This window comes from Clarias gariepinus, chromosome 25, assembly GCF_024256425.1.
Source record: "Clarias gariepinus isolate MV-2021 ecotype Netherlands chromosome 25, CGAR_prim_01v2, whole genome shotgun sequence".
Lineage (NCBI taxonomy): Eukaryota > Metazoa > Chordata > Actinopteri > Siluriformes > Clariidae > Clarias > Clarias gariepinus.
The window spans coordinates 2,516,283-2,528,209 of NC_071124.1; the positions used below are offsets into that span (position 1 = coordinate 2,516,283).

Genomic DNA, 11,927 nt, shown 5'->3' on the forward strand with positions numbered 1-11,927 from the left:
ATGTTATGGACGTAATTGGTGTATGCATCTAATACTATAGACAGTGACTACTTACAACACAAATAAGCTACAGAATTGACATTCATGCTATATTTTCCATCTATAATATCGAAGCACATGGACGATCCTTCTAAGCTGTAAATCCTAATAGACTAATAAAGTTTATTTTAGCACATCAATTACAGTCATAAAGCATAATGTTTACAGAAGTTTGCAAGCTATATAAAGCCTTTAGACATCGGCAATGGTGTTGCTACCAGACAGGCTAGACAAACAACTGGCTAGGTGCACAAAACCTTTCACATTGGCTTAGTATCGTTTAAAAAATGAACAGCATGTTACAGTCAGGGTCTATGAGAACTCCTAAGCCTAAATGTCAGTGATGCTCATTAGATGTGTTACAACACTTGCAAAGTCCCATCTAGCCAGCTGGAAAAAGGTTTCAAGGGAGTGCTCCATCATATATACACACTCTAATGTACATGGAAAAATACAATAATACCTTTTAACAGGAATAAACTCCCGAGCTAATCTTAGACGTACACTCTATATGGCAAAGTAGCATGTGTTATTGCTAGGGTGGTGACTTTTTACATTTTTAGAATAAAAAAAAATGGTGTGGAAGTTGGAAATGGATGAGAAAACAAGAAGAAATGCACCAGGGGAACTGTGGTATGTGCTGTATGTGCTGGAGATAATAAAAAAAATAATAATAACGGATGTCAAGATGCCTTAAGCTAAGGCGTAAAGTCAAAAAATGCTAGCAATCCCAAAGCAAGCTAGGGGTTAGCATTTGGTTAATTGGTGCTTATAAACTAACTGTTTAGCAGGCACACTTACCAGAATTTGTAATTTTGCTCAAATCCATGTAGCGATATTGAATATATGTATTTTATAAATTGGCCAATTTTAACTATAACCTATAAATAATAAAGTTGCTAATCAAGTGGTTGTTGCTTCCAAGTGGTAGTGTTGTAGTTTCTTTTAATAACCAGTTTGAATTATATACGTAATGCTTTTGGAATCAGTGTTACTGGCCAAAAATGGTTAAGAAACTCTTGTGAGTTAATGGCTTCCTTTTAGAGCTTACCATTATCTGTTAGTGCATTAGGGCTAATCGATATCCTTAAGAATGCACTTGGAAATGCCTGTGATACCTGCGAAGATTTAAATTCCCAGAAAACACAAACATCCCCAAGAACACATTGACATCGTTTTGAATCTTTGCATGACACCCAGTGATGCTACAAAAGCCAAATGTGAGCTTTCAGAGAAAATAATTGTCTTTTTACCTGAACACATAAGTGGCCTTTATAGCTTGGTCAATCCTCGCTGAACCTTCAGACCCGCGATAAAACGGCTCGCCTCAGGTTTAAGTGATAACGGCAGCACCGCTGGACCATAAAGCCACATGCTCCGAGTCGCTAATCACAGCCATTCATCACCCCCCTGCTCATTTCCCAGCATCCAGAGCTGTGCTCTCCCCTGGCCATGTTTAAGAGAGTGGCTGTAGTGGTGCACCTGATGACATTTGGCAGTCAAGAACTGACAGGCTTATATTTCAAAGGAGCATCTTAGATTGTGGCCGTTTATACTGTATGCAGGTCATATGAAGCAGAAAGGGGATGGTGAGGAAATGGATGACAGGAAGCAAAGGTGTATCTGCTGTTTTGATTTGTTATGAAGAGCGCATCATGTTTTAGACAGGAAATGTGACGCGTCTCACTTAATGTCAAAGGCAAATCCTTTGGCCTAGAGTTGATACTGAAGAACTTTATGGATGAGACCCTGCTCTGTTTAGCATTCTGTGCTAAATAAGTGGCTAGAAGTGTTCATTACCTAGCCATGTACTAGCCTTGGATCTCATTTACCAATCTTCAGACATCACACATGGTTTACTGACCAAGACTGTAATATGCTCTGGTTACCTGGGGAATACCTCATGGCTCGATGCTAGACCCTTTTGTGTTTAAGGGTGTACATGCTTTTCTTTGCCAAAATAGAACAGATATCCAAGACTTCTATAAAGTGCTATTTTAAATATAAAGTGTTATTTTAACTTTACGAATACAAAAAAATAAAACATGCACACAAAACTTCTATTTTCAAGAAGTTTTGAGTAAAGCCTTTGGCAATGGTGATGTAGCGAGTGTCGTTACCTTAAAAAGCATTCCTTTTAAATGGAGAATTGTCTGTGCTTTTTTTTGTACTTCTTGTAATATTCCTCATTCGTCCTGGAGGAGCTAGTGATCATGTTAGCTTTTGCCCTTTGGTTGGTAGCGAACTAGCTCTTCAGGAGAAAATATTGACAAAATAGTTTAACAAAAATTTCCCCAATATAATAATAATAATAATAATAATAATAGAAGATTTGCATGTTTTTTCCACTGTTTTTTTTACAACATGCTTAAATTAAGTAAGAGGTTTGGATGGAGAAACAGCTTTTAGGGCTAAATTGCTGAAAAATCACAAGCATGAAGCTGCTTCTTATCCCTGCCCCTCCATCCTGCAGGCAGATTTACTCGGTGCTGTTTGTGCCATGTCAGTGTTTTTATATGTGAACCCTAAAACCTTGTGCTGTAGAAAAAAGTGGGTTACAAGGAGCAAAATGAAGTCATTATTCGGAGTGAAAGACACCTAGAAAACAACAGGAAAGCACAAACTACCTCAATTCTGGCATTCCTACATGTTATTCATCTCATCGTGACGTCTAGCACTTCCACTTTTTAAATTGTGGAATTAAAACTCAATATCAAATGTGACTACTGACGGAGTCCATATGTTTCTTTTTGTTTTCATTCTTCTTCAGTAAGTGCTTTTTCCTCCTCAGGGTCGTGGCGGATACGGTGGATTTAACGACGCGTTGATGAATCAGTGTTTGTAGGAGAAGATGACTCTGCGCCAACCGAGTACTGGGATTGTGAGTCACACTGCAGGAGATGCAGTCGCACTCGTTTAGTAAACACGGCCTGCAAATGTCTATAAGCATGCATTATTAAAGTTACTGGGTATAATCACAGCAAATTTGCTTCCCTCTTAAGGTTTAACAGAATTTAAGATTTTAACCAACATCTTAGCTATGCCACAAAACCAAAGAAATTCTGTTTGAACAGAAGATCCAACTTCATCAATCCAACTTAACTATTTAAAAAGTGTTGCTGCTCGCAGTGAAATGTGTAATCTGATGAAAATACAGTATAATAGAAGAAAAAGTAGTTGACATTAGTTTACGCTTCCCATCTTCTCTGATAAATTTCGCCTTCTGCATTTCGATTGGTTACAAGAATTCTGCCTAATCTATGATTGGTTAGATGCTTTACTATTCATTAAATGATAAGCCAATCAGAACCCCATCCTTAGCCAGAGACCCAGCAGTTTAAAGTAAAGAGAGTTATTTGCTCTTACAGAGTTTACAGATTAGGAATGGAAGCTAAATTTATCTTTCGCAAATTTGTCATGACACATAATGTTACCTTCACATGGGGCAAATATTTGCAAAAAAACAGTTGAGATAAATTTAGATAAATACCATTTTCATATTTTCTGTTACTGAAACTAGTAAATGACGAGACTGATGATAGTGTAATGTAATAACTTTTTTTTGTTGTTGCTCAAAGTCACTTCATCTTTAATTGCTAAATTGCATATTTAATAACCGCAAACACAACTGTAAACTGATTTATCCATTACGACATCACTGTGGGAGGTGGAGTTATAGCATTTTGCAAAACACCACACAAATTTCACTCTGCTATAACCCAACCAATTTTAATATACAATTTAGGCATTTGTGCTTTTTAATACCATTTTATCAGTTTGTAAAACCTTTTGTTCAGTTTAAAAAGAACTTGTTTTTCTTAAAACTGTATTCAGATCAAGTGTTTACATGACTATTATTTACGTTACGTTACAACCCCTCATTCAATTGGACCGAGCTGGCTTGGGTCAGACTGTTCCAACTGAGGTTTTTACATCATGCTCTTTTATTTCCATTATTAGTTGAATGTTATGGACATCTGCGTAAACATACTTAACGTGATGCTACCTGGTGCTTAATTTCCAAGATTTATTCAATTACACATTAATCCATTACCCATATCCTGTTTATATCCCGGTGGTTGTTTAGCCTCAGGCTCAAGCACTTATTCCATTTCTGCACCCTGAATATTTGCTCTGCATTGTAATTAAAAACATGCTGTTTTGTATTCAATGTATTTATCTATCATCCTTGTGCTCTCCCTAAAACGCATACAGAAAACATCAGGAGGCTTCAGGAGGTTTCATATTGGAAGCTGTGGGGGGGAAACAGTGACACTGCTTTATCACTCCACTCTCTCCTTTATTATTTTACCATCCACTCATGTTTTCTCTAAAAAGAAGTAAGTATCCATAAAAGGTATCTTTAAGGTCATTAATTACATAATCTACCAATAGTGGGTGGGGTTTCTGTGTCTCTGTTCCTCCAAAACCAGCTTTTACAACATTAGAATGGAGCATTAGCACAAACCTACCATTACAAGACCTAACCGGTATCTTTAATTACGGTCAGTTAAGAAGTTCTTGACAACAACTAGCCACTCCCATGGAGGAAGTAGAGAAGGTCTGTTTAATAAAAACCATTGTAACCTGTTTTCATTTTCTGAAAAACAAAGCCCTGACCTTGACGCAGGTCTTAATTTTGCCTCTCCGGATTAGCATCCACCCACATAACCCTGGCGTCTTGCTGACGATTACCCTCTTCCACGCAGCTGTATTTACTCTGGCACTGACTCACAGACCTCCAACTTCAGTGGCGATTAACGAGAGCGTGAGTGATGGAAGCGGCTGCCCCACGGAGTGATGAATCAGCCGTGTTGGAGTGGAAATTAGCCCCACCATGCTCATGTGGAAGCAGGAGGCTCTGTTTGGGCTCAGGTTTGCTTAATTTGATCTTTTTTTCTTTCTTTCTTTCCTTCCTTATTGGTCTGGCCAAGAGGCACGTTCCAGAGGAACCCTTCGGGAATGGATCGTGACTATGCTGGAAATAAACATGGCTTAGCAAGACGGCGGGGAGATCGATTGAAAAAATGCTTCAAGGAGCTGAATGAAACCTGGATAGCTGATAATGCCATTATAAAATCATCACATAGGGCTAACAAATCCTGTATTTTTATAAAGCAGGACATTATGGTGAGACATTTCATCAGGGTTGTCATACCTGATTGGTCAGAAAGCCTGCGGTATTTCGATGTAACTGCTCAGAACAAGTGCAAAAAGTTTACAATGATACTAATCTCATTACAATTCTCGATCGTCTCCATAGAAACAGCTCATATGTAGGGAATTGTGCGACGAAGCCTCCACTTAATAAGGCACTTCAACACTTTGTTGTGGATTATATTTCTGTCACCTTTTTTCTTTCATTCTTGCTCCTGTCTTCATTCTTACTTATTAATTCAGTCGGTGTGAATGAAACCTTCTCACAGCGGACTAAAAGGCTCGGAAAGCAGAGTTAACTCTGGCACTGCGACGTAAATGTTCTTCCTTTTACCTTCATCATCATGGAAGTAAAACCATGTCAAAAGTGCTCTGAAGGAAATACCAGCCTGGCTGTGACCTGCAGAGCTCAGGTAGTTACCGAGCTCGTTCCAGACACTTCTACATCATGTTGTGACGCTCAAGTGTTTTATAAGGATCGGAGAGTAAAGGAAAAAAAATCACAAAGTGACACTTGCCTGGCAGGGAGCTTTAGGGAGGTTTAAAGGTTTAAAGGGCTCCATGCTCACTATTATTAGGGACTTTAAAGTACAAAGCTGATAAAAGGAAGTGGAGCTGTAAAGGAGAGCAGGTACAGTTGTAACTATTTTTTAAATATAAATATATAATTTTAAGCAAACTTACTTCAATAGGATTTAAAGGCCATGCATTATTTCAAAGGCATTTTGTAGAAGTGTATACAACCCCCCCCCCCTCCAAATTTTTTTTTAATTTATGTCCTTTCTCTATTTTTTGTATTGTCCAGGGCTTAAACAAAAATTTTTTTTAATTGTCCCCCCAATGTGACCTCATGTCCTATGATGGTCCTATAAGATGGGAATAAATACGACGGTCACCATTGGTCTCCATGGTCCATAGTTGGACTTCAGAGGTTCCTAGATGGATGGATGAAATGTGACCTCATATACAAAGAGCCCCTCCCCCGCTTTGCTGCTCAGCTCAGTGGCACAGCAGGAGCTTATTTACATGAACACTAAAACAATGCATTCGCGGGAGGAGTGAAACAGAGAGGGAATTTTAGGTATGAAACTGATATTTAGTATATCTGTATACACACACACACACACACACACACACACACACACACACATCAGGAAGAGCTCTGAGACCTGTGTTCTTTGTGACCTGTGACCTTTAAGTGATAGTCTTCTCACTTTACATTCATAACAATACAGGAGCTTTTCCTAATTAATCATAAGCATTGGGTTTCCATTACAATCCCACTCAGGGAAATAAGTGTGTGATTAAATTTCTGCCCTGTTTCACTTCTGTGATCCTCGAAACTCTGCTGCAGATGCTACAGCAGGTCACACACATGATTTCTGACGATCTAACAGAATTACCATGCAAGAACTCTGGAAGTGGTACCAGGACTGGGTGTAGACATATACACACAGATTTTTCGGATGAAGTATGAAGAATCCCAGTACTTCCAGTATACAACAGTTTAAATGAACAGTAATCCAGCTATTATGAAAACATGGTTATATATGTAATAGGTAAACATTCCCTGATTTCTCGGCCAGCTAATCCTTTAAACTAGACGTTTTTTATTTAAAGGAATTAACCAAAAGATTATGTCATAAGCTTAAATTCTTCAGAGCGAGGAGACCTTAAAGGCTCAGCAGATCCACAATTGCATTCCTATTTACACTTTAAATGTCCAAATAACCTTCTAAAAATGTGAGCTCCCTGTTTGTTTCCTGAAGCTCGAGTTAAAGATAGAGAGAGAAAAAGTACACAGGTGTTGTAGCATGAGAACAGGTTTAGAAATCACACCTTGATCAAAGCGATACATGATTGTTTGCGGTAAAGCGCCATACTGGAAACTTCTTTACATTTCTGCTCTCTGAGATCACATTCTTTCAAAAGTTCAATATATAACAAAGTCAGACATCTACAGCATGAATAAACATCATGTGGCGCTAGCACCAGATGGTAAAGCTCAAGGCCTGCTGTAACGTACTAAAGCAAGGCATGTTTCTCGATTAGATTTCTCAGTAGGAACATCTCTTAAACCTTGCGTCATGTCCTGATGACTAATCTTAAAATACACTGAACTGAAACACAACTGAAACTCAGTCGAAGCTCAATCAGGACCTGTTCTGGGTCCGGTCCTGTTCTTGTAGGTGAAATTGGGTCATGTTGTTAATTTTTGAGTCAAGTCTTCCCCCTGAAGGTGTTGCTTTATTAGATTAGACATAAGATGTTCCGCCCACTGTCCTGTTCTATACACCAGGTGTCAATCCTCCCGTCTTGAACATGACCCATTCCGTTTCAATGTCTCCAGCCTCCCTTAGAAAGGAGAAGATGCTTCACTGGAGGAGAAGATCTTCCAGCCAAAGACCTTAGCCACTACCATCTGATCTAACTCACCATCTGGTGGTGATCGATTGTCAGCTCAACACCCTCCTAGACTAATGCAAACTAGAAATTTTAAAAAGTAAAGTAATGTGACCCTTATGGTATGCTTGTATACGTAGCACTCCTGGTCTAGTGTGTCTCAGATAGAATTGTGTTTCTGTCCCATACTCTTCATGGTTATCCTGATTCTTAATAAACAACTTCATGCTACTTACTATCACCAAACCATTCATAACTCCAGGACACAAGTATCTAAAACTTGTACAAGACTATATCCACAATCCATTGATCTCAACAAATTTAGTTCACAGTCTAGTCAGTCGGTATGTTTACATAATGTTGTTTTAGCCTTCACGTCTAAAACATTTAATTCAGAAGTTCCAATCACTTTCATGGGTAAAGGTGTATAAAATAAAGCACCTAGGCATGCAGAGTGCTTCCACAAACATTTGTGAACGACTAGGTAGCTCTCAGGAGCTCAGAGGAATTCCAGCGTAATATTATGATAGGACGCCACCTGTGCAATAAGTCCAGTCGTGAAATTTCCTCACTACTAAATATTCCACCATCAGTTAGTGGCATTATAACAAAGTGGAAGTGAATTGAAACTGATGTGATCAGTTTCAGCACAACATTTCATGCCCCCAAATTTGTGGGAATGGGTTGGGGACGGCCCCTTCATGACGGCGCACCAGTGCACAAAGCAAGGTCCATAAGGACAAGGATGAGCAAGTTTAGGTTGATAGAACATGACTGTCCCGCACATGAGTCCTGACCTCAACCCAATAGAACACCTTTGGGATGAATTAGAGCGGAGACTTTTAGCCAGGCCTTATCATCCAACATCACAAATGCGCTTCTGGAAGAATGGTCAAAAATTCCCATAAACACACTCCTACACCTTGTGAAAAGCCTTTAAAGAAGAGTTGATGCTGTTAAAGCTGCAAAAGGTCAACATCATATTAAACTCTATGGATTAAGAATTGGATGTTACTTTTGGTAATAGTGTATTAATCTGACTAAAATCAAACTTAATCAAACATCTCAGTCTAGTCGGACTAGTACCTCCAGATAATGTAGTTGCGAGTCGAGCTACTCCTGTGTGTATAATAAGGAACCAGACATAGGAATCGGCCTAGATGCTATGTTAAAAGGTTATGACTTACTGTATCTTTAATAGTGGAATGCCTACGATAGGCAGAGCAGCTCGAGTGAAGCATGCTATTCAAGGACAATATTAAATACAAAAAAATGACACTTTTAATTGATTAATATCTCTATTTTACTCAATTCATGTTCAAAGGCAGGGCTTATATCAAAAGCCGAATCCTTATTATTAATATAATTGTGGAGATATTATGCATGAAGTAAGTTTAGCCATACTAGATGGGAAACAAATAAGTGTTTGATCTCTTTATTTAAGGAAACCCATTACCAGGAAAGCACATCAAAATGAACAAAAACATTAGCGTTCCTAGGGTTTAATATGAACTATGTGAGATATCAGCTTAAAATCTTAATAAGATACAAATGTCATCAGGATTATTTTACTCGCAAATGACCCTGATTGTCCAGGTTAACCCCAAACTCTACTCATCATAACATTTTTCCTGTTCCATATTCGTTTACGGTACCTCTGTGTCTCGTGAGCAGATCAAAAATAAACATGCAATCAGCTAAACATAAAGCAGAATGAGCACTGATTCAGGCTCAAGTTAAAATTTTATTCATATTCACACAGATGCAATAAAGCTAACAAGTAACCTGTGATGAGCGCTTTCTCTCAGCTCGTGATCGTCCTCCAGTGCAGAGGAAAGTGATAAACAGCTCTGGCTTCTGTTCTACCTCCGGGATCTTGCTGTAAGCTGCTTCCTGCCTGTTGGAAAGGCTTTCTCTTGGAGACGAGGCCAGATGCCTGACGCCTGGCACGGAGTCAGCGTCGACACAAATTCGCTTCATGCTCGAGCAGCAGAAGGCTTGCTGGCAGACAACGCGGCTCGTGTTGCAAATGTTTCACAAAGTTTCGGACTAATGAGGCGTCACGTGCGGTCAACATTTTCGTTTTCACACCCTTATCTACACACTCCTTAACACAGATCTTTTTTTCGAATATCTCATAAACGCAATTATCACCTGAATGCGCAGGTGAAGACATGTCCATCCACAAAAACCTGTAACCTGTTTTCTGAAGTTACTCAACACCTCCGTCAACACTACAGTCAACACGGCATGGCACAGATTTACGTGTTCATTAGCATTAATCCTATGCTCCTGCTTGATGCGATGTTGTGACAGCTCATTATATCAGTCGGCTCGCAGACATCTGGGCTGAAATTTTATTTGGCAATAAGTCGTTAATTTATGCATCATTCATTCATTCATCATTGTCAGATGTATTTGAAATCACAGGAAAATAAATACATCAAGAGATGAAAATACCAGTCCATCAAAACTACCATCATCAAACATAAGAGTCAACAAGAGACCTACATGTTTTTTAGGAGGCGGGAAGAAACCAGAGGACCCTGATGAGCATTAAGGAGAATGTGGAGAACATGCACAACATGCAAAGAACGCAATTGAGAATTAAGAACCCTGGAGCTGTCCGTTTATACACATGAATAAATAAATAAACTAATTCAAACATTTAAAAATGTAAATAAATAGCAATTTCAAATTAACATTTTAACTCAAAAATGTCTATTTTTAAATGTAAAAAATGAAATAATAGAGGATCTTATTTCTGCTACAGGAAGTGCATGAGAGGAAAAAGGAACGCGCCCTACCTGTTCACTTTCTTCCTTTCGTCAGAGCTCCATGTGCAAACGACCAGCTGGACACAGACGATCGTCTGGCTCGTGGGATTCCTCGACGTCCACGACTACGTCCGTGTGTGTTTCTGTGTATCACACTCGCAGGATGATAAGAACGATACGATATGACATGGAGAGGAAACCAGAGGAAGAGAGAGATAGAGAGAGAAGCTCTGCCTGCTTTCCATCCAGTGCATCTGTTTGCTCTGCGTATCATCCAGTTACACCCCCGTCTCTCTCTCTCTCTCTCTCTCTCTCTCTCTCTCTCTCTCCATTATGTTCTGTTCATTGGTGCAGTAATGACACACATGTTTCCAGATATAATTTATTCCCAGAGGTCCAGGTAGAACCCTTTAAAAAGACTACACAGTCTTAATGAAGCCTTCAAGTTCCAATTATGAACAGCTAAATCTCTAGACTGGGACTAGACATTATGAAGACAGGCAAGAGTTTGTACAATACACTTCCTTAATCTATATACAGTACACACTTTTGGAGGGAAACCAAAAACTCTTCAGGGGTCCATAAGTATTTATTCAGGGTTCTTAGGGATCCCTATAAGACATTTAAGGGTCCCCAAAGAGCAACAACCAAGTAACCGCCAAATAATAGGTGTACATTACATTTGTTTATACATACACTACAGTGTACTCCTCTGTTTAAACTTTTTCTTGGATCATGTTTTTTTACTTTCAGTAAAAAACTTTACTTTTTCATTTTAGGTAACATGCACTGTTTTCACGGTTATACAGAATGAAGAACCTTTGTGAGCTCCAACCAAAGAACTATGCTGAATTATAAAATTGTTCCTACGTCCTTCAAAGGGTTCATCAGGCTTCTTAGTTCTACTTAGAACCCACTATAATGAGGAAGCACTGCTGTAGGGTTCTATATACTGTAGATCTATGAATGGTTCCCACAGAGGACCAACCAAAGGATATTTAAACCTACTGCATTTAATAACACATACACCAAACATCCAATACAAACACAATGCAAAACGTTATGTCCAGTATTGTGTAGGTTCTCCTTGTGCCACCAGGACAGCTCAATGACTCCTTGGTGCTTGATCGGATGGGGATCTGGGGGGTTTGGAGGTTGGGTCGGTGGCCTTAGACTTTAATTGCTGGCCCATGTGTGAACTGGGTGTTCTGGTCCCTTCCTATCGTAACCAGTGTTGACTTTTCACCAGCTGCGGTGGCTTTACTGTGCGGACAGGCTGGCCTTTTGTCCCTGGGAGCATGGGTGAGTCTACAGTAGGGTTTCCATGATTCTGTCACCAGTTTACTGGGGTATAACTGATATGGTTTGTGTTATTCAGTTCCCTTGGCAGGGGGACTTAAAGACTCTTCCGCTATTTTCCTTTCTAAACCCTTTTTGACAGGGATCCACTTTGTTGTATAGTTTCACTCTGTATAGAGGAACAACCAAATGACCTTTACCAGTTCAAAATGAATAAATAAGAGTTTAAATTGGGCGGCACGGTGGTGTATT

General features: G+C 39.2%; 1 protein-coding gene across 1 annotated transcript in view; it reads right to left on the reverse strand.

Annotated features, from left to right (window-relative positions):
* Nucleotides 1-10,592, reverse strand: part of cdh18a (cadherin 18, type 2a) — a 135,336-nt gene extending 124,744 nt beyond the window's left edge. The window contains exon 1 of the mRNA XM_053487031.1: nucleotides 10,407-10,592. The gene's annotated coding sequence lies outside the window, so the exon portion shown is untranslated. The remainder of the gene's footprint in view (nucleotides 1-10,406) is intronic.
* Nucleotides 10,593-11,927: the final 1,335 nt, after the last annotated feature.